Source organism: Marmota flaviventris, chromosome 5, assembly GCF_047511675.1.
Source record: "Marmota flaviventris isolate mMarFla1 chromosome 5, mMarFla1.hap1, whole genome shotgun sequence".
In the NCBI taxonomy this organism is placed as follows: Eukaryota; Metazoa; Chordata; class Mammalia; order Rodentia; family Sciuridae; genus Marmota; species Marmota flaviventris.
Window position 1 is genome coordinate 122,524,794 of NC_092502.1, and position 20,753 is coordinate 122,545,546.

Consider the following 20,753-nt stretch of genomic DNA (forward strand, 5'->3'; position numbering starts at 1 on the left):
TATACATTAGCTGAGCAGCCTACAGGGTGCTCAATGCAGATTCGATTATTTAAATAAATTATTTTGTACTCATAAAGTAGAATACTATGGAGTCCGAAAACAAAAGAGAAAGCTTTTTGTAAGTTGATAATGGTACTCTTTAAGAAATATTGAGAACACAAAAAAATTCAAATGCAGAACAGTGATATAGTATTTGTATTGGTCAGGATAAGTCCATTTGTGCTGCAGTGACAAACTAACCACAAAATCTTGGTGGTCTAACATAGGACAAAAGTTTATTTCTAGTTCATGCTTAGTATCCAGTACAGGTTGGAAGAGGGACATACTGTCCCTAATAATTCAAAGCTGATGGAGGCTTCAACCACTTATGCCACTGCCATCTGGATATGTGACTTTCTGGGTTGTTGTGTCAGACTCTCTTGGACTGGCAGTGGCAACAGGTATCCCACCTGCTCACAACCATTGCCCGGAATTTCTTATGTGAATATCCCTAAATATGGTATGCTGTTCTCTGAACCCATCAGAATAAGAGAACCAGAGAGCAATAGTTACCTCTGCCATTGGAATTTTCTATTTGAGTTGTTTATTTTGTTAAAGATGAAGAAATTTCTCCCCACCCATACACACACACACACACACACACACACGTGTGTGTGTATACATATGTGTGTATATATATACACATATAGATGTGGATAATATATCTCTAGAAGGATAGCCAAAAAGGGAAATTAAATAGCTAAAAAGGAGAGGAGTGAAAAGAAAATTTTCCAATGTTTACCCTCATGTCTTTTGAATTTTGAACAATTCATATATACAGCCATTCATTAGTATCCACAGGGGATTGGTTCCAGGACCCTACTTGGATACCCAGTCAACAGAAACTCAAATCCCTTACAGTTTTACATAAACTGCACACATCCTCCCAAATACTTCAAATCATCTCTAGATTATTTATGATGTCTCATGCAATGTAGATGCTATGTAAATAGTTGCTATACTGTATTGTCTAGGAACTGATGAAACACGTCTGTAGATGTTTAGTATTTTTTTAAATATCTTTGAGCTGAGATTGGTTGAATCCACAGATGCAGAATCCACAGATACACAGGACCAAGTGTGTTTCTATTGAGAAAAAGGCTCAATTAAAGAAGAAAAATCAAAAATAGGATTTTTTTAAAAATACAATTTTTCTTTTTGCTCTTTTAAAAGGAATAAATAGCATTTAAGTAGAAGTGTACTTACCAGCAAGGTCAAAGTTTGAAGGAAAAAAATTCAAAGTAAATAGATTTTCCAAGAGCTACTGATGTTAAACTACCAACTCTTCAAATCATTAACTTTAATGATGAATGAGAAGCCATAGTCACCTTTTATTTTTATGGGTATTAAATATCCTTGTTTTGAACAGAAAGGTTAGGGTGGGTGTCTCATGAAAATCAAAAGGAGATAAGTAGAACAGAAGAAAAGGACCAAGGGGTGGAAGGAGGGGAAGAAGGGGAGAAGTGCTGAGAAGTAATATTGGCCAAAATATATAATTATATTGTGTGTATGTATGAATATGTATCAACAAATCCCATCATTGTGTACAGCTGTAATGCACCAATAAAAAATGTGGAAAAAAAGAAATGGGAACCTCCCTAAAATAAATATCCTTGTTTTAAAAAAGAAAAGTAAAAAAAAAATTAATTTTCACCAGAAAATTCTCAACTAAGCATTCTCAAAGTATGGTTTGGGAAATCTGTTTCTTTTGAGACCTTTTTGAGGTCAAAAATATTTTCATAATATTGTTAAAGTATTATTTGCCTTTTTCACTGTATCATTCTGTTTTATGCTACTGTAACAAAATAACCAGAGTACTTTATAAAGACACACATTGAGCTCTGGATTCCAAGTTCTGGTGGTCTGAGAACATAGGGCAAGTTTCCTCCTGCTGCACCACAATACAATAGAGAAGACCAAAAGGACCCAGCACATTGGGCATCCTCACTTCATAACAAATTACTCTTACAAAATCTCACTCACTCCTTGAAACTAATATTATGTCCTTCTGAGGGTAGAGGCCCTATGATCTAACCACAATCCTCTGGCACGATGTCTTAAAGGATCCAACTCAACACTACCTACCATATTGGTACCAAGCTTCCAGCACATGAACCTTTGGGGAATGCAATCAAATCATATCCAAACCATAGGTTCCCTACACTCATTTTCTCAAGTATACATAATCATTTTCCAGAGGCTACATGATGTGTAATATCACAAGAGACTGGATGCAAAATTAGATATGAGAATCCAATTGTCTTCTAACAGAAGGCATTTCTCTAACTGACAGAGATTTCCTAGTTAGCACAAAGATTTGAAAATATTTTATAGGAATAACAAACAGTGCCATTTGTTACTACTTTTAAAAGAAATAAGTTATTTTTTATAAATTTTTGGTACATATATGGTTTTGTTATTGTTTTAAATAAATTTTGGCAATTCTCAGTTTTATTTCAATACAACGTATTAGTCAGTTTTGTCTTACTATAATGAAATAACCTGAGGCAGGTTAACTTTGTTGGAGGAAAAAAAGCTTGTTTAGCTCACAGTTTTGGAGGCCACAAGTTCAAATAGCAAGGTGCAGGTTCTGGTTTGGGCCCCTTTGACTACATCACTTCATAGTGGATGGCAACAGTGAGAGTTCTTGCAACAGAGTGAGAAGTGGTCACATCTTGAAACACAAAGACAAAGAGACTGTAGTCCCTTCCAAGGGCACATCCCCAGTAACCTAGAGACCTCCCAGTAGGTCTCACTTCTTAAAGGTTCTATCACCTCTCACGTCACCACGCTGGGATCAAATCTTCAATAAATGAACATTTAGGGTCAACTGCATCCAAACCATAGCATATGATGAATATCAGATGATATAATCTACACATACAAAAGTTAGATTGGGTTCTTAATAATTTTGAAGACTGAACAGGAGTTCTGAGACCAAAATATTTGAGAATTTCTGTTCTAGATTAATGTCTGATAATGTTGTGTAACTTAGGAATTATGTCTTGAATAACAGGATTGCATACCTAGTTTCAGCTCCTTTCCACACTTCTTCTAATTGGGGATGTAATTAAGCTTTTATCCACAGATTTTGTTGCCTGAACCCTCTTCATCCTCATCCATATTGAACTTCAGCATACCTTGGGTTCACCCAAGGAGACATTTGAGCCCAGTCTCCAACTATAACAGTACCCCAGAATTTACCCTAGAACAGCACAGCCTGCAGAATTCTAAAGTTCTTCCCCATGTAAATAAAAAAAAAAAAAACTCTATAATCTGCAAAATAGGTACAAGTTCTCCAGTAGAGAAAGAACACCTCCATTTATGCCCTGCTACACTCTAACATACCAACCTAACTCATTTCATCACAGTTGCTGTGCAAACTGGGGTTTCATCCATTCATTCAGTGAGTGGGTCAGTAGGGGGCCTCCCTCCCACAGCTTTTACTGAGTATCTGGGGCAGGCAGATATGTTCACAGGCCCCTCTGCAGGAGTTGTCAATGCTAATGTCCCACCAGTCAGGAGATGGAGATGCACTTATATGGAGAGAGAATGCGCGCGCACGCGCGAGCATGTTGTGATCCCTACACTTTGCACACAAACAAGAGAGACAGTAGGAGGGACAGTTTTCTGAAAGATTATTTTCTTTGGGAACTCTATCTGTATTTACTGGGATATGGGACAGAGTTTCAGCCATGGACGTCTCTCCTTTACCTCTTTGCCTTGGGAAGAAGAGGAGGAGGAGGAGGAAACATGGAGAAGTTTCATGAAGATCTTCAAGTGACAGAAAAGAATAAAAAGATTAAGATTCCTTGCAGATATAAAATTCTGTAATCTTATAATTTTATGTTTTAAGTTCTGGGAATCTTTTGTTTAAATTCCATAGAGGCCAAATCCAACCCAAGCACACATCCAAAACCATCTCTCCATAACTATGGATCTGAAGAATGCTGAAAGAAGAGCCTGCCCCAAAAGTATTGCCACCACTGGCTTCCCACAGGGTTAGAAGCTCTCAGCATTACAGTCAGACTCCTCATGCAAAGAGAGAGTATCCTAGTGTAATCTGAAAACCACTCATGTGAATGACCCACATTTCCCAAGATAATACTGTCAACAAGTCTCATAACATTAAAGTTAAAATGGCTCAAGTCTATGTCAGACATGCATCTTGCATTTCTTCAATTCCCTCATTGCTTTCTTCTCATCCTTGATGCTTCATTCCCAACGTTTCAGATAAATGCAACACAGTAAGGTATGTAGCTGGCACCCTGAGCAGTTGAGGAAGGAGCCACCCCAAGTGGAAGAAGACTTAGGCTTCCATGAAGTATATCTTGGACAATGGGAAAGGGAGATGAGAGAGATTAGGCAGCCACAGGTCTCTCCTTCTTCCCTCCATGACGAGACTTCTCTTTGACACCCTCCAGAAAATTCACAGGTGCCAAATGAAGACACGTTGCTCCACCTCCTTGCAGCTCATTGCACCTCGTGGTGCCAGCACAACGCATCACACCATATAGCTTCCTATGTTCTCTGAATTCACTTCAGTTTGTTTCATCATCCTCACCACCCTGGGCTTGCACCTCCAAAACCCAGAGTCAGCACTTTAATCTTTCCCATGGGCTTTGCTTTCTGGAACATCATGGCTAAGACTGTCTCGATGAAGATCTTTGAGAATATCCCAACAAATGGCAGCCTTCTTTCCATCTAGGCTCTCAATGATTTGAGGAAAAGAAAAACAAATTACTTATGCATGGAAGCCAAGGCCTACACACTGTCCCAATGTTACAATAGGGGGATACATTGCCACATGGAAGGGACCTGCCCAGATGAGACGAACAGACAAGGGAGAAAGCTCGTGTTTTCTGTGGGCAATACAAGGACAGGGTTGAGCTTAATCTAAGCAGCTCTTCTTTCTAAATTTCTTAATTAGAGAAGTAATTCTACTCCCTATAGACAGAGTGAAATGGGCTCCCTTCAGAGAAAGGAAACATGTGAACAGGAAAAAAGAATCCCCACTGAATTTCTCTCATTCCTTGTGCACTCCCAATGTCTTGGCCCCTAGTGACCTGCATGTCTCTTAGGGGTAGCTTGCTCTCATTTCCTGATTTCACTGCATTTTTATCTCTTTATAGCTCTTGTTCTATGATTGGTCTCTTCTCTCCACCCTATGCTAATCCTAACATGAAACAGTATTTTTTTCCCTTAAGTTTCCCAAAGAATTCATACAAGTGAGGCCATCGAGTTTAGGAGATGTACCAAAGGTCTAAAAGTAACAGACAGCTCAGCCCAGAAAATGTTTTAAGTTTGAATAGTTAGAAGATTTAGGATTCCAGCCTGATGGAATAGTTTACATTATACTGACCTTTTTTTCAAAAACAATTATAGGACTAGGGCTGTAGCTCAGTGGTAGAGCACTTACATAACATGTGTGAGGCCCTGGGTTCAATTCTCAGCAACACATATAAAAAAAAATTTTAAAAAAAGGTCCACTGACAATTAAAAAGTATTTTTAAAATTATAAATGTTAGACAAAACACATAGAGCATTTTTCTGAAGGCACTGGAGATAACAATAGAGGCAAGACTTAAAGAGAAGGAAGCCTGTGACATGCATTCCACAGTCACCCTAGATATTTTTCTCAGGACCTTTACAAATTGCAGAATAAGCAAATATGAAACAACAGTATTATTGGGCTGAAAAGGTAGAAGCCAGAATTTGGATCAAAGACTTGGAGAAGGGGGAATAATAGAGAAGAATGGTAGTCTCAAACTGAGCATGCACAGGGTAAAACTAGGAAGGAAGGAAGGAAGGAAGGAAGGAAGGAAGGAAGGAAGGAAGGAAGGAAGGAAGGAAGGGGAAGAAAAGGTAGAGAGAAAACAGAAAATAGCAGCTGTGTAACTGAAGACCTAGCTAGATATGTCAGCAGTACTAGGAAGGCAGAGGTCATAATTAAAGCTAAATAATAATCAGTCCAAAGCCATAGGGGAAAACTGGAATAGACTAGCCCCAAATAGCATAAAACTATCTTTTTCACAAGATCTTGACTAATTTGTCTGCCAAGGAAAAAAAAAAATTAACATAATCTTTGGAAAAAGATAACATCATCTAAAGCTTCTATAATTTTTCAGTTAAGACATCTGGCATTTGATCAAAAATGATAATGCATGCCAAAAATTATAAAAAATCAAAAGGATCAAATTTCCAACTCCAAATGAAAAATATGTAGACTCAAAACAGCTCCGTTGATGATTCAGATATTGACATTAATAAGAGGAAGTTTAAAACATAGATAATGAATATGATCAGGAGTATGAAATGTTAGTCAAAATAGAAGAAAAGTTAGAGAACTTTAACAAAGGGAAAAAATCTATTTTTTAAAAGAAGCAAGCAATTAGTAAACGTTCAAGCACCAAACATATCAATTATGTAGAATGACTAGTGGAAAGATGTATAAGATCTCTCCTCTAAAAACTATAAATAACTGCTGAGAGAAGTAAAAGAAGACCTATGTAAATTATTGGCTATAGCATGATCCTGGAATTTAAAGTTGTAACATTGATAGGACATCCATTTTTTCCAAATCGCTCTGTAGATTTAGTGCAATTCCAATAAAAATCCCAGCAGTTTTTTTTAAATGTGGGAAGGAACAGCTATTTGTAAAATTTATATGAAAAATGTCAAAAACGTAAGGCAGTCCTGAAGAAGAAAAACAAAGTCTGGTTTCAAAGCTAGAGAAATTAAAACAGACCCACACCCACATGATCAATCACTTGATTTATGATGAAGACACCACAGTAATTCAGTGGGAGAAAATTATTTTATAAAAACTTTGTGGTAGCTCAAAAAGGGAGCAGGAAACAGGGGGGATTCTTGTCCCTTATCTCAAACCATATTCGAAAACAATATCAAGATGGACCATCTCGCTAAAGATGAAAAGTACAACAATAAATTTCTAGAAGAAAACATTGGAAATATTTTCAGGACCTTGGGATAGGTCACAGTTTCTTAAATAGAAGGAAATACTAGTAAATTGAATTTAATTAAAAGTAAGAATTTTTTTCAACAAATTTTACTATTAAGAGAATAGGAAAAAAGCAAACCTCAGACTGATATAAAATATTTGTTATGTGGAAATCTGCATACACACACTCATACTTGTCAAAGCTGGCAAATATTTGTATATAGATAAATAAATTGGTGGATGGATGGATAGATAGATTTAAATTCTAAAAATTGATAAGAAAAAGATATACCATCCAACTTTTAAAGTTGGACAGTACTCCTGAACAAGCACCTCACAAATGTAAATATGGAAATGGTCGATAAGGAAATGAAGAAGGCACTCTTCATGGTAGAAATGCAATGAAAACTGCATCTGGATGCCATACACTGCTTTTTAGTTAAGAAAGGCCAGTGTCTCGCCCTGTAAAAAGCAATTGCAAGACCATAGTCCTGAACACTAGAAAGTGAATTAGAATAGGTGTGAATAATCATAAACACCCTTGCTTAATTCAGAGATGAGGTTTCCATTAAGAGTTTTCATCTTGCAGTGAAATTAATTTTAATTCCTATTGAGTTACCTAAGTTACCCTTGCCATCCTAGTGCTAAGAACAGATTAGGACAGATACCTCACTCTGGAAAATAAAGCGCCTGCTCAGAGTTATTGAAATATTTCTGAATTCATTTCTTTACAAAGTCATGCAATCCCTTTTTAAATAAAGAAACATTGGAAAAATAAGGCTGTGTGATCTCTTAAAATAATGTGAGATGTGGGGATTTCCGTGCTTATACCTGGACTGAGAAATCCCTTTGTGCAAAATCTAGCTCTTGGATCCTGGGTAAGTCAATAGATGTGATACTATTGCAAGAATGTGTCTATTTAGTAAGTCTTTATTAGGGAGAAATGAGAAAAATTAATACATGAAAATGCATAGCACATTGAAAATATATAACATCCACACTCACTGAGGATGCAACATTAGGATGAATAAGCTATAGTTACAAGCACAAGTTCAGGTATAAATCCACCTGGTTTCCTATAGCTTTGCCCTTCAGTTCCCACTGTTACTCTCCTCCCTGTCATTGATTCTCACAATAGGGATCTTTATGCTGCTTATAATCTATTTATTTCAAAAAGAGACTTTCCCCACTACTAGCTTATTGAAGGTTACTTTTCAAGCCTCTTTGTGCTGTATAAGAAATGGACATACATGAGACTGAAAAACTAGTGGGCTGGGGAATATAGCTCAGTTGGTAGAGTGCTTGCCTCCCATGCACAAGGCCCTGGGTTCAATCCCCAGCACAACCAAAAAACAAAAACTGAATATAATATTAAAGAATAGGTTAGTGAAGCACCTTTAGGACTTGCTCTAATGATAAAATAGCTCAATAATACCTTCTCCAATCTGCTACACGAAGGGCATTGTGTAAGGTGTAATCATCTAGTCACAAAAAGACAAATACTGCATGATTCCACTTATATGAGGTATCTAAAGTTGTCAGATTCACAAAAATAGAAAACAGAATGGAGGGTTCCAGGGGACAGGGGAAGGAGAAGTGCTGTTGAATGGGTATAGAGTTTCAGATTTACAATATGAAAAGCTTTTGGAGATACATTGTATAATAATATAAATATATTTAATGTTTTGGGACTATGTGCTAAAAAATAGTTAAGATGATCAACTTTATATTGTTTTCTTACCCACAATAAAAGAAAAATATGATTAAAAAAACAATATCTACTCCCTGGGATGACAAGTGATTATTTCTTTCTTTAAGCCCTTTGGGATTCTAAATTTGAGGTTCATAGCTCCCTCTCCGAAGGGCTTTATGAATTTAGGGATTTAATAAGTTGAAAGGGAAATTCTAACTGCAATGAACAATACATTTCAGTTAGAAACTTAGTTTAATTTCTTAAGAAAATTAACATTTCCTTTGATCACAAATCAAAGTGGCATTAGATGTGATATTTTCATATTATTTATTTCTTGCAAATATCTCAAATATTGTTTATGCCCAGCTCTACTTCAAAATTGCTATAGTTATCAAACCTACCACTAGATCATGCTTTGTAATATGTTAATCAAGAAGCTTTTGTGTTACTATATTACTACATTTTAAAACTTTTATTTTACTATATTGTTAGGAGGTTGCTTTCCTTTGTAATCCTATGCTTTAATTTTGCGCATTTACCCTGATAAGACTTCATAGGCTTCACCAGAGTGCCCAAGGGGTCTCTGGTACACACACAAAGCCAACATTCTCACCCGAAAGTCCAGTGACCTCATGTAATAGACCAACTTATTGCTTTATCACATTCATCATATAACAGGTTGTGTTTGTAAAGTGTGTGTTACATACGTGCTCAGACATCTCATCCTGGCTCGGAGTTGCATCCATCACAAAGCCTGCCTAGGTGTCTTGCAGGTAGAGGATGCTTGAAGTGCTTTGTTGATTTATTAGTGAGTAGTACAATTCAGTGCTTATACCTGGACTGAGAAATCCTTTGTGCAAAATCTAGCTCTTGGATCCTGAGTAAGTCAATTCACCACTCCAAGTCTTGACTTCCTTATCTGCTACTATGGTCTGAAGGTGTCCCCCAAGATCCATGTATTAAAAACTGAAATCCAGCCAGGTATGGAGGCACATGCCTGTAATCCCAGTGGCTCTGAAGGATGAGGCAGGAGTATCAAAGCCAGCCTCAGCAAAAGCAAGGTGCTAAGCAACTCAGTGAGACCCTGTCTCTAAATAAAATACAAAATAGGGCTGGGAATGTGGCTCAGTAGTGGAGGGCTCTTGAGTTCAATCCCCAGTATCAAAAGAATCAAAACTAAAAAAAAAAAAAAAAAAAAAAAAAAAATCCAATGCTACAGTGTTGGAAGGTGGAGCATTTTAGGGTCCTTTTAGGTCTTCTTGCTGTGTCTTCGTATGACAGAAGAGCATGGCACCTTGATTTTGGACTTCCAGCCTCCAGAACTGTGAGAAATAAAATTTAATAATTTATAAATTATCCAATACCAGATATTGTGTTGTACCAGCACAAAATAAACCAAGACTCCTGCAAATGGAGCTATGTATAGCATCTATCTCAAGGAGCTGTTAGAATTAAATGAAAAAAAAATAATAAAGAACTTACCAGTTTAAAAAGTGAGAGAGCATATCATAGTATTTGCAAAGTAAATTCTTAATACATGTCATATGTTAACTATGAACATGTGCATGAAAGTTTTGAGTAATATGTTGATGGCAAGATAGCATGTGGGACACAGAAATTAAAGAGATTCATGGAAAAGGAGTCAAGCAAGAGGGTAGGTTAACCCCATCAGAGAATATTCAGATGTAGGGGCTGATCTGCATAATCAAGTCCACAGGGCTGATGCTATCCTAGTGGAGACATATCTATGTGTTAAAAGGTGCATTAATGATTTGTGACTCCTTCTATTACCCAACTCAAAGCTGCAGATCCTCAGTTAAGGAATCATCACCAGAAGGCATCTGTGATAATAAACCAGTGTTAATTTTCAACCATAGAGCAAGAGACTGCAGAGAGCAGTACTAGTTCCACACCTCTGGGGATCTTGGTTTTTTTCCTTTGCAAAAGCAGGGTGTTGGACTGTGAATCTCTGTGATGCTCTGAAAGACTGCTTATTTGAGAGGATTATTATGTTATATGTACAGAGTTAGGTCTGGGAATAGCTTATCATTGTTACTCTACTCACAGACACAGGCTTTGAAGGGTGAATATAATTGCAAAGGAGGCAGGAAAGGTTTCTGATTACATGAACATCTGTTCAAGTACTTAAACAAGCTGATTTCCCCATGAAAGTCTTGAAATATTTATCTTTGTCTCCCTGAGACTAGTCATGCCCCAAATTTTGTGCTACAAATTGAGATCTCATTTTTTTTCCATTTCTCAATTTGAATTTCAATAGACTCTTTCCCTGAAGAAAAGAAGGGGAGAAATGTGAGAATATAAACCTTCTGGAAACTCAAAGTCTGCAGATAGGTAACATATTCTATCAAGTTAAACTTGCTTCAGGGCTGAAAATGTGCTGCATGTGAAACTCAGACACTGAATTTCTCACAAACAAATAAGACATATTAGGTCAAAAAAAGATTCAGTCAGCATTTAATAAAGGAACCTGTAGGTTGTACAGATGTGATACCAAAAAGTTGGTCACTTTTAGAAACCAAAGTCAATCAAATGAGTTGTTCAGCATAATGGAAACCAAGTGATATACTCTATGTTTTAATTAAAATTTTAATTTTCCGTTCTGTAAGCTTAACATAAATCTGTTTGCTCTATTTCCAGAGGGAAGAAAATGGCTTTTTTAAAGATGTATCTTTGAGAAAAAAAAAAGATTGTGAAATCAAATAGGAAAGAGATTGCTCTTATCATTCAGCATTTCAAAACTTATCTGCCACAACCACATGTGAAAGCATACTTTTAGCCACCATGTAAAGGAAACTTTCAATCCCTTGACATTATTAAATTGTTGATACTGCAATTGTGCAATGGGAGTGTCACCTTAACCAGCCAGAAACTATTAGAACTTTCTTCTTCCTACAAATAAAGAAAATTCTCTGATAATTAGTGTTTTAACTGTCAACCCTTTGGGTCTGTGTTTTAGTCAGCTTTTTTATTGCTGTGACCAAAAGATCTGACAAGAACAACATAGAGGAGGAAACGTTTATTTGGGGCTCACGGTTTCAGAGGTCTCAGTCCATGGATAACCAACTCCATTGCCCTGGGCTGGAGATGGGGCATCACATTATGGCAGAAGGATGTGGAGGAGGAAATCAGCTCCAGATATGGCAAACAGGAAGCAGCCAGCGAGAGAAAGCTCTCCTTACCAGGGACAAAATACATACCCCAAAGACGCCCCCAGTGACTACCTCCTCCAGGTACACCCTACCGGCCTACAACTACCACCCAGTTAATCTATTTAAATGGATTAATGCACTGATTGGGTTAAGGCTTTTGTAACCCAATCATTTCACCCCTAAACTTTCTTGCACTGTTTCACACATGAGTATTTGGGGACACCTAAAATCTAAGCCGTAACAATCTGTTTATAAAATGAGGATGGTCAAGATAGCTTTTTGCTCAATATAGTTTATAATTCTCTTAATATTGGGAATCTTTTCAAGACAAATGACAAGAAGAATTTAGGGGTTAAGATTCTCCTGAGAGAAAAAAAACAGCCTGGAGGCATAGCTACAGAAAGAAGAGACAGATAAATGATACCAAGAAATGCCAAACTGGCTTCCCTTGGGGAGGGTTTCCTCTGAGGCCCATTTCTCTAACTACAAGGGCAGTTCTGGGTCCAGCAGTAACTTCATTAACCCTTCATATTCCTCCCTTAATCTTCCTTCAGAGAGAAAAATCCCTCTGACCCCTTCCTATTTCTGCACAAAAACACCTGGTTTAAGGCCAGACACTTAACTGCTGCTTAGGTTCTGTCAGTGTCCGACTTAACCTAGATAGCTTGTATATTTTTATAAAATTAAGAAGAGAAGAGTCCTGATTTTCTGGACAAATAATTCATGTTGTTTAAATAAGTCTTGGATGAGCATCTACCAGGTACAAAGCAAAATGAGAACTTGAGCCCAGGTCTTGTGACTCTAACTTCACAATTCGTTCCACCATGTCACACTGTTTTGGCTAAACTTCCAATGTTCCACTTTTAACTCCAAAACAATAGTGTGTTTTACATGGAAAAAGTCCTGAGATTTGAACCTGTGTGTTTTCCATAGCACGTGCTGCCAACCACTCCCCCTAAACACCTAAGTGTGACCCCAGCCAACTGGATCCATCAGAGCAGCTGTCTATTTTGAGTATCTGCACAGTATTGCTTGCTGTCACAGCTACAAAGGTAAGGCCACATTGCAAAAGATGGGAGAGAGAGTGGGCAGGAAGGAGAAGAGTGAATGTAGACTTTTTTGTTTTTCCAAAAGCATGTGGAAAAGAAAGAGTAGATCTATTTAAAGAAACATCCCAGCTTTGTTTTTATTTGTTTTTAAGGCAGAAAGATGTGAGCATATGTGTAGGCTAAGAAAAAGTTTCTTGAGGAGGGAAAAGGATGAAACTGGAAAAAAGATGGAATAATTGGAGAAATCATAATAATAATTATATAGAGAAAATATTATGCAAGGCATTTATCCAAGAACTCAATGTATTTAAGTCTATTTACTTCATTCAAAAACATTCTAAAGAACACACTTTGATTTTACAGATGAGGAAAATAAGGCATGTTTATCGTCTCAAGTCCCGAGAGAGGGATTGGAACCTGGCTAGTCCAGAGCTCCTGGTCTTAATGGTGGTAATTTAAATCTGCCTCTCTAGGGAAAGCTTTTGGGTAGGAGGAGGGACACTAATTGTGGCCTCGAAATTCGTTCCACCAGAGGGCATTGAGGAAAGGCCAAGAAAAGGAACAGAGAAATTTAGAGCAACAGGAAAGAATAGTAGAGGGTATTCCTCTTGGCTTGCTAGGCTGATTCTTATGTTCAGGATAGTCAAGTGTGTTTTCAGTTCAAATGCACACTAGGAAATCACCTAGCTACATATTATGGCAGGTGTCATCTTCCAATTAATCCACCACCTATGATTATTTAGGCAAATATGTAAAAGCTTGTGACTGGACCTAGACCTATTAAATAGTAAGAATATTCTACCCCTCCCGGTGCTGATTCTTGTCATAATGCAAGCTTTGGAGACACATTAACACTCTGAGCTCTCCCCTGAGATTGTACAGCGGGGACTCTGATGCTTCCTATAGAGGGGATCAAACCTATTATAACAATGATCTCCCCAAATTCTGAAACTATGCTTAGTGTTTTCCTTAGAGAGGTGAAAAAGCAAAGCAAGGAAAATGGCAGATTATGGTAACACTTCATTCTGCATCCAGTTTGGAGACTCAAATGTACCATTTCTTGAAAAGAAGCCAATTACAGAATTTATTGTGAAGAACATTGGTATCAGTAAATTATGCACTTCAAACTATAGGTACTGGAAGATTTCAGAAAAGGTAGTTACGTTAGTTGGCTTTTTTGTAACTAACAAATACCTGAGATAATTCACAATTTTTTTTTTTAAGTTGATAGGACTGGGGATGTAGCTTATTGATAGAATGCTTGCATAGCATGCACAAGGACATGAGTTCAATTCCTAGTATTGCACCAAAAACAAAAAAGCCCTTTAAACCAGGCATACCTGAGGTCCAGAAGGAAGAGGCTTATTTTGGCTCACAAGTTTTGGAGGTTCCAGTCCAGGACTGTTTGGCCCTTTTACTTTTAGGTCTGTATCAAGGAAGCACATTCTGGTAGTAGACCATCATGGCATAAACCATGCAGTCATGGCTGAGAAGCAAAAAAGAGAGACAGAGAAGAGGTTCAGAGACTCACAATCCCCTTCAAGGACATATCCTCAGTGACCTGAGGACCTCCCACTAGTCCACCCCTCTTAAGAGGGGTTCAAGGCACTGGGGTCCAAGTCTTGAACACACAGACCTTTGGGAACACTGAAGTTCCAAACTATAGCAATAGTTAGGGAAGTAGCAATTAATAACCTACCGAGCTCTTTTAGGTACCAGGTACTTTATATGTGGCAGTGTGGTGGTAAATCCAATCTCAAAGAAGAAAGGAAGGGAGGGAGGGATAAAGAAAAGAACAGAACAGAAAAAGACATGTCCTGACTTGCAGTACTTTCTGTGATGTAAATCTTCCACTGAGCTGATTCTAAGCTACCAAGACTAAACCCAAGCAGGGGCACATCACCATTTGTCATCCCATTTCATCTTCACAACCACCTTTGGGGGTGCCATTATTATCTTCAGCCTGTATATTCAGAGAAGTATTTAGAGAGATTTATAATTTGGCCACGTGTGTGGAGCTAGAATGGGGCAAAATTCTAAGGGAAGCTTCAATATATACAGCTCAGATAACATCTAGCCCCAAGACAACTCCATTTTTACTCATTAAAATAGCTGCAGAAGGGCTGGGGGTGTGGCTCAAGGGGTAGTGCGCTCGCCTGGCATGTGTGCGGCCCGGGTTTTATCCTCAGCACCACATACAAACAAAGATGTTGTGTCTGCTGAAAACTAAAAAATAAATATTAAAAATTCTTTAAAAAAATAGCTGCAGAAGTTCAGGGCAGTAATATTTCCCAGTCATTAGCCAATCTCCATCTCTGGCTAACTTCTGATACAGATTTGTTTCTTGAGGCCCTTTGGGGGCTTAGTTTATATTTCTGTGTTTTTACTATTCCGTAGTTAAATTGTCCCTAAAGCAGAGGAGGGGAAGGGGTAGTAAAATACCATATCGTGAATGCCCCCTCTCTGTTCCCAAAACCTAGCCAAGTTTGGGGAACAAGAGTGCAGGCCTAGATAAAAAAAAAAAAATTCAGATACATAACACAGGATTTCTCTCATGCACACTGGGAACTAGAGCAAGTTAGTATTATCTGTAGAAAGCCACTTTTTTACATATATACCAGGCTGGTTGCTCCTTGGGATGCTTGTCAAATTAAGCAAGCTAATGCTAATGATGTCACTGCTTCTGCAGCATAACATATAAGCCCCTCTCTTACTGGGGATGGAAGCAGAACTGAAGACACTACGGAAAGGATGCATGTCACTCATCTAGCCAGCCATCAATGGACATTAGACCTTAGGGAGAGGGGACACTGCTTGGCAAAGTACCTTGAAGGATGGAGGTGCTATCTGTCAGCCTGTTGCCACTGACAGACTTCTTTGGGCAGTCTTCCATTTCTTACAAGCTTTTCCTAATAAACCATGTTTTCCATGCTATCTCTGGACACTTTATTTGGCTTTCCCACTACCTACTCCACTGTGCTGACACAACTGGGTTGTGACAAGACAGTAGTAAGCCTCTTTATAAAAATGGGCGTAGTTTTTACCTTTGAAAAACATTCTAGCTTTTTACAACATCCAGAATGAAACAACTACCTGCATAGTCTGGGCATTTGATGGAAATTTAGAATCTCTAGCACCCTACCCAGATCTATTAAATCAAAATATGCACCATAAGTTGGTCCCCAGCTAATATGTGCACCCATTAAAATTTCAGAAGTGGGACTGGGGTTGTAGCTCAGGGGTAGAGCAGTTGCCTAACATATGTGAGGCTCTGGGTTCATTTTCAGTGCATATAAATAAATGAATAAAATAAAGAGGTCCATCAACAGCTAAAAATATATTTTAAAATTTTCAGAAGCATTGCTTTAACCTACAATGATCAAACTGGGGCTCTTGAATACCAAGAATGTCTCACATTGTAAGTTGTTCTTGCAGTTGGCAGGGATTGGCACTGAAACAACAAAACATTCAATGTTATGTTCCCTTTGTGGCAGGAAGTGGTATAGTCTATGGTCACCAAAGAAAGCAACTCTTCAGAGTGAAACTTTTGCCTCCTTAGCAACTAATTTAAGCAGTCAAACAGCCACAGGCTTCTCTTCCATTAACCTTCTTGGCAACTTCATACTTTTCTTCTCTAACTCTACAAGGAACTTTGAGGAGCCAAGTTCAATTACACTCCTCTCAAGGACTTCCTCTCAAAAAATTAATGCAAAGAAACATTCTCCTAAACACTCCAGAGGCTGCCAGGAAGGAACAGAGGGGAGGAGTGAGATCGCTGGAACCAGATCTCTATGAAGTGATAACTTAATTCAAACCGCAGAACTTCATTTGAGCTGATCATTCACAAGTTAAAAATAGAAGTAGCCAATATGTGGTCAAAGTCTGAACTTCTTAAAAACACTTCTGAGATGTTGGCAAATTCTCCATCCAGGCAGATATTTAAAAGCATGGTGGGTTGCTTTTGTTGTTCTGCTTTTTGTATTTTCCCCAATCCATTGGTTTGCTGAGGAAGTGGCCACCATCCAGATGCAATTGAATGCAAATCCCCAAGGTTTCCAGCTGAGATGGGAATGTAGTAATGAAACAAATGCATTTCAGAGAAACAAAAAAGTTTGCAAAGATATCTGTTTGGGATTTTTAAATGAAGGTCAAATTATTCTGAGTTTTGACAAAAGCAAAGCCTAGCAAAAATATGAGCCTGAATATATCCAAGTATGGGAACAGGGGGAGAAATCCTTTCTGTATTTCATCCGGGCAAGGAAGCCTAGCAAACATGCAGCAACAGCACCAATTATCAACAGAGTAGAAGGATATGAAGAGGTTCATCTTGCTGCTCTGGTAAGGGAAGGGTTTCTGTATTCTTATGAGACAGGTGCAAAGGACAGATAGCTGATTATCAAAGAAAAGAAAATAAATAGCACTTGCCCATCAACCAGTTGCTAACATCTCCAGGGGAGGGGAAGGATCCCACTTTCTAACACAAATAATTACCCCCTGGGGTTACTCTTTCCTGCCTTTTGGGCATATGGACAGAAAGATAGGCTGTGGGGGTCCATAAAAATGGAAGACACCACCAATCCCAGGGATACTAACTATGGGTCCCCTTCCCTTCTTGGAGAAGTCTGTTTCTGTTCTATTTAAATAAAATTTGTTTTCTTGCCTTGGCATTTCTCAGGTGTTTAATCTTCAATACTTGGGAATGAGGACCCCATCCTAATCTGCAAGACCGGTATAATTTATAGAAGATGGTTATTTGGAGATTTCCCCTTAGGTCTCTGGAGACCAAGAATTTCCCCAAGAATTCATGCTCCACATGCAAGGGGACAGCATGCAAGGGACTCCAGAGACCTTCTGGAGTGATAGAAGTATTCTACATTTTGAATGTGGTGCTGGGTACACACCCTGCATTCAAAATGCACTGCAAGATACAACTAAATATTATCTTACATTGGGCTTTGGTTGGAAAGAAAGATCTCTAGGTTTGAGCCCAGGAAGTGGACTGAACAATTACCACAGTCAATTCACAAGAAGTTAGGGATGGAGTTCTTATACCACTGATTAAGACACTGAGTCTTAAACAATTATGTAGCTTGCCCAAATCACACTAACAAAAGACAAACTCAAGCTCATGTCTTTTCCATTCAATTTGACTATCTTTGACCCCAAAGCAGTCCTTTTACAAACATGGACATGTCTCTACATTTTAATTTGGTTTGGGTAATGATAAATGCTAATAGAAATGTAATAGTTTGGGAGATTTTTGCATATAAGAGTTGGGTTCTGCCTCAGTTTCAATTTCCCGAAGCCACTGTAACAAATTATCACAAACTTGGTGAATTCAGAAAACAGAAAAGTTTTTCTCTCACAGTTCAGGAGACCAAAAACTCAAAGCCAAGGTATTGGCAGAGTCTCACTCCCACCAAAGGTTCTCAAGGACAGTCCTTTCCTTACCTCTTCCTGCTTCTGATGGCTACCAGTATTCCTTGGTTCATGGCTGGATCCAATCTCTGCCTCTGTGTTCCCATGGCCTCCTCTCTTCTCTATGTGTGTCTCTTGCAGGGACACTTGTCATTGGATGCAGGGTCCACCCAGAGAACTCAGGAAAGTTTTAACTTGAGCTCTGTTTTATGCAGGTTTTGCATCACTGTGATCAAAATACCCGACAGGAACAATTTAGAGAAGAGATTCAGTCCATGGTCAGCCGCCCCTATAGCTCTGGAAGGGAGACAAGCACGACATCATGGTAGAAGGATATGGCAGAGGTAAGCAGTTCAGGACATTGCAACCAGGAAGCAGAGAAAGCAAGGAGCCAGGGACAAAAATATAAACCCCAAAGTCACAATGTCAGTGACTTTTTAGTCCAGTCACGTCCTACCTGCCTACAGTAACCACTCAGTTATGCCACTCACTCAACTGGTTTAATCCACAGATTAGGTTACATCTTTGTTAGTCTAGTTATTTCTCCTCTGAATATTCTTGCATTGTCTCACACATGAACTTTTGGGGGATACCACATATCCAAACCATAATAAAAACTTCTCAGAGGAGGACATACAGTCAATCAACAAGTACATGAAAAAATATTCAACATCTCTAGCTGTCAGAGAAATGCAAATCAAAACTACCCTAAGATACCATCTCACTCCAGTAAGATTGGCAGCCATTAAGAAGTCAAACAACAACAAGTGCTGGCGAGGATGTGGGGAAAAGGGTACACTTGTACATTGCTGGTGGGACTGCAGATCGGTGCAGCCAATTTGGAAAGCAGTATGGAGATTTCTTGGAAAGTTGGGAATGGAGCCACCATTTGACCCAGCTATTCCCCTTCTTGGTCTATTCCCTAAAGACCTAAAAAGGGCATGCTACAGGGACACTGCTACATCGATGTTCATAGCAGCACAGTTCACAATAGCAAGACTGTGGAACCAACCTAGATGCCCTTCAATAGACGAATGGATTAAAAAAATGTGGCATTTATACACAATGGAGTATTACTCTGCATTAAAAAATGACAAAATCATAGAATTTACAGGGAAATGGATGGCATTAGAGCAGATTATGCTAAGTGAAGCTAGCCAATTCCTAAAAAATAAATGCCAAATGTCTTCTTTGATATAAGGAGAGTAACTAAGAACAGAGTAGGGACGAAGAGCAGGAGAAGAAGATTAACATTTAACAGGGATGAGAGGTGGGAGGGAAAGGGAGAGAGAAGGGAAATTGCATGGTAATGGAAGGAGACCCTCAGGGTTATACAGTGGAGGAGGTAGAGAGAGAGGAGGGGAGGGGAGGGGAGAGGTGGGGAGGGGGGAGGGTGGAGGACGGGAAAGGCAGCAGAGCACAACAGACACTAGTATGGCAATTTGTAAATCAATGGATGTGTAACTGATGTGATTCTGCAATCTGGGTATGGGGTAAAGGTGGGAGTTCATAACCCACTTGAATCAAAGTGTGGAATATGATATGTCAAGAAATTTGTAATGTTTTGAACAACCCACAATAAAAAATTAAAAAAAAAAAAAAACTCCTTAACTTACATGTGAGAAAACCCTTTTGCCAAATAAAGTCACATTCACCAGTTCTGAGGTTTTTAACCTGAACGTAACTTTTTGTGGACCATTCCACAAACCATGAGGTAAGACATACAAAAGGAACCTACCTATCAAAGAACACAAATGAGAAATCACATCAGCCCAGGTCAAAACAATTGAGGTGAGGGTTAGGGATGTAGTTTGGAAGTAATGTGCTTGACTAGCATGGGGGATCCATCCCCAGGATCAGAAAAACAATAAATAAATAAAAGTGTATAAATAAAAGTATATATATGCAGAGAAAATGCTTTCTGATTTTATTTCCAAATTCATGCACTAATTAGTTAAAAAGAAAACAGCTCTTTAACATTATCAGTAGCATTTATGAGAACAGCTACCATATGGCTGTTTGACACATCCAAAAATATGATTGTGTCTAGAATGTAGAGCCTGGTTCATTTAAATTTATTATATTAGGCTGGGCGCAGTGGTACATGCCTGTAATCCCAGAGGCTCCGGAAGCTGAGACAGAAGGATTGGGAGTTCAAAGCCAGTCTCAGCAACTTAGTGAGGCACTAAGCAACTCAGTGAGACACTGTCGCTAAACAAAATACAAAATAGGGCTGGGGATGTGGCTCAGTGGTTGAATACCCTTGAGTTTAATTCCCAGTACAAAATAGGTATGTGTATATATATATATATATATATATATATATATATATATATATATAGAGAGAGAGAGAGAGAGAGAGAGAGAGAGAGATACATAGATTAGATTAGATTTTTGTTGCAAATATAAAAAACATACTTATT

At 38.4% G+C, this 20,753-nt stretch overlaps 1 long non-coding RNA gene across 1 annotated transcript; it reads right to left on the minus strand.

The window, feature by feature from the left end:
• Positions 1-7,914: 7,914 nt before the first annotated feature.
• On the minus strand, positions 7,915-19,097 carry LOC139705793 (uncharacterized). Its single transcript, XR_011707626.1, has 3 exons — positions 18,364-19,097; positions 14,253-14,398; positions 7,915-10,015 (listed from the first exon to the last, which is right to left on the minus strand). It is a non-coding gene; the product is annotated as an uncharacterized lncRNA (long non-coding RNA).
• Positions 19,098-20,753: the final 1,656 nt, after the last annotated feature.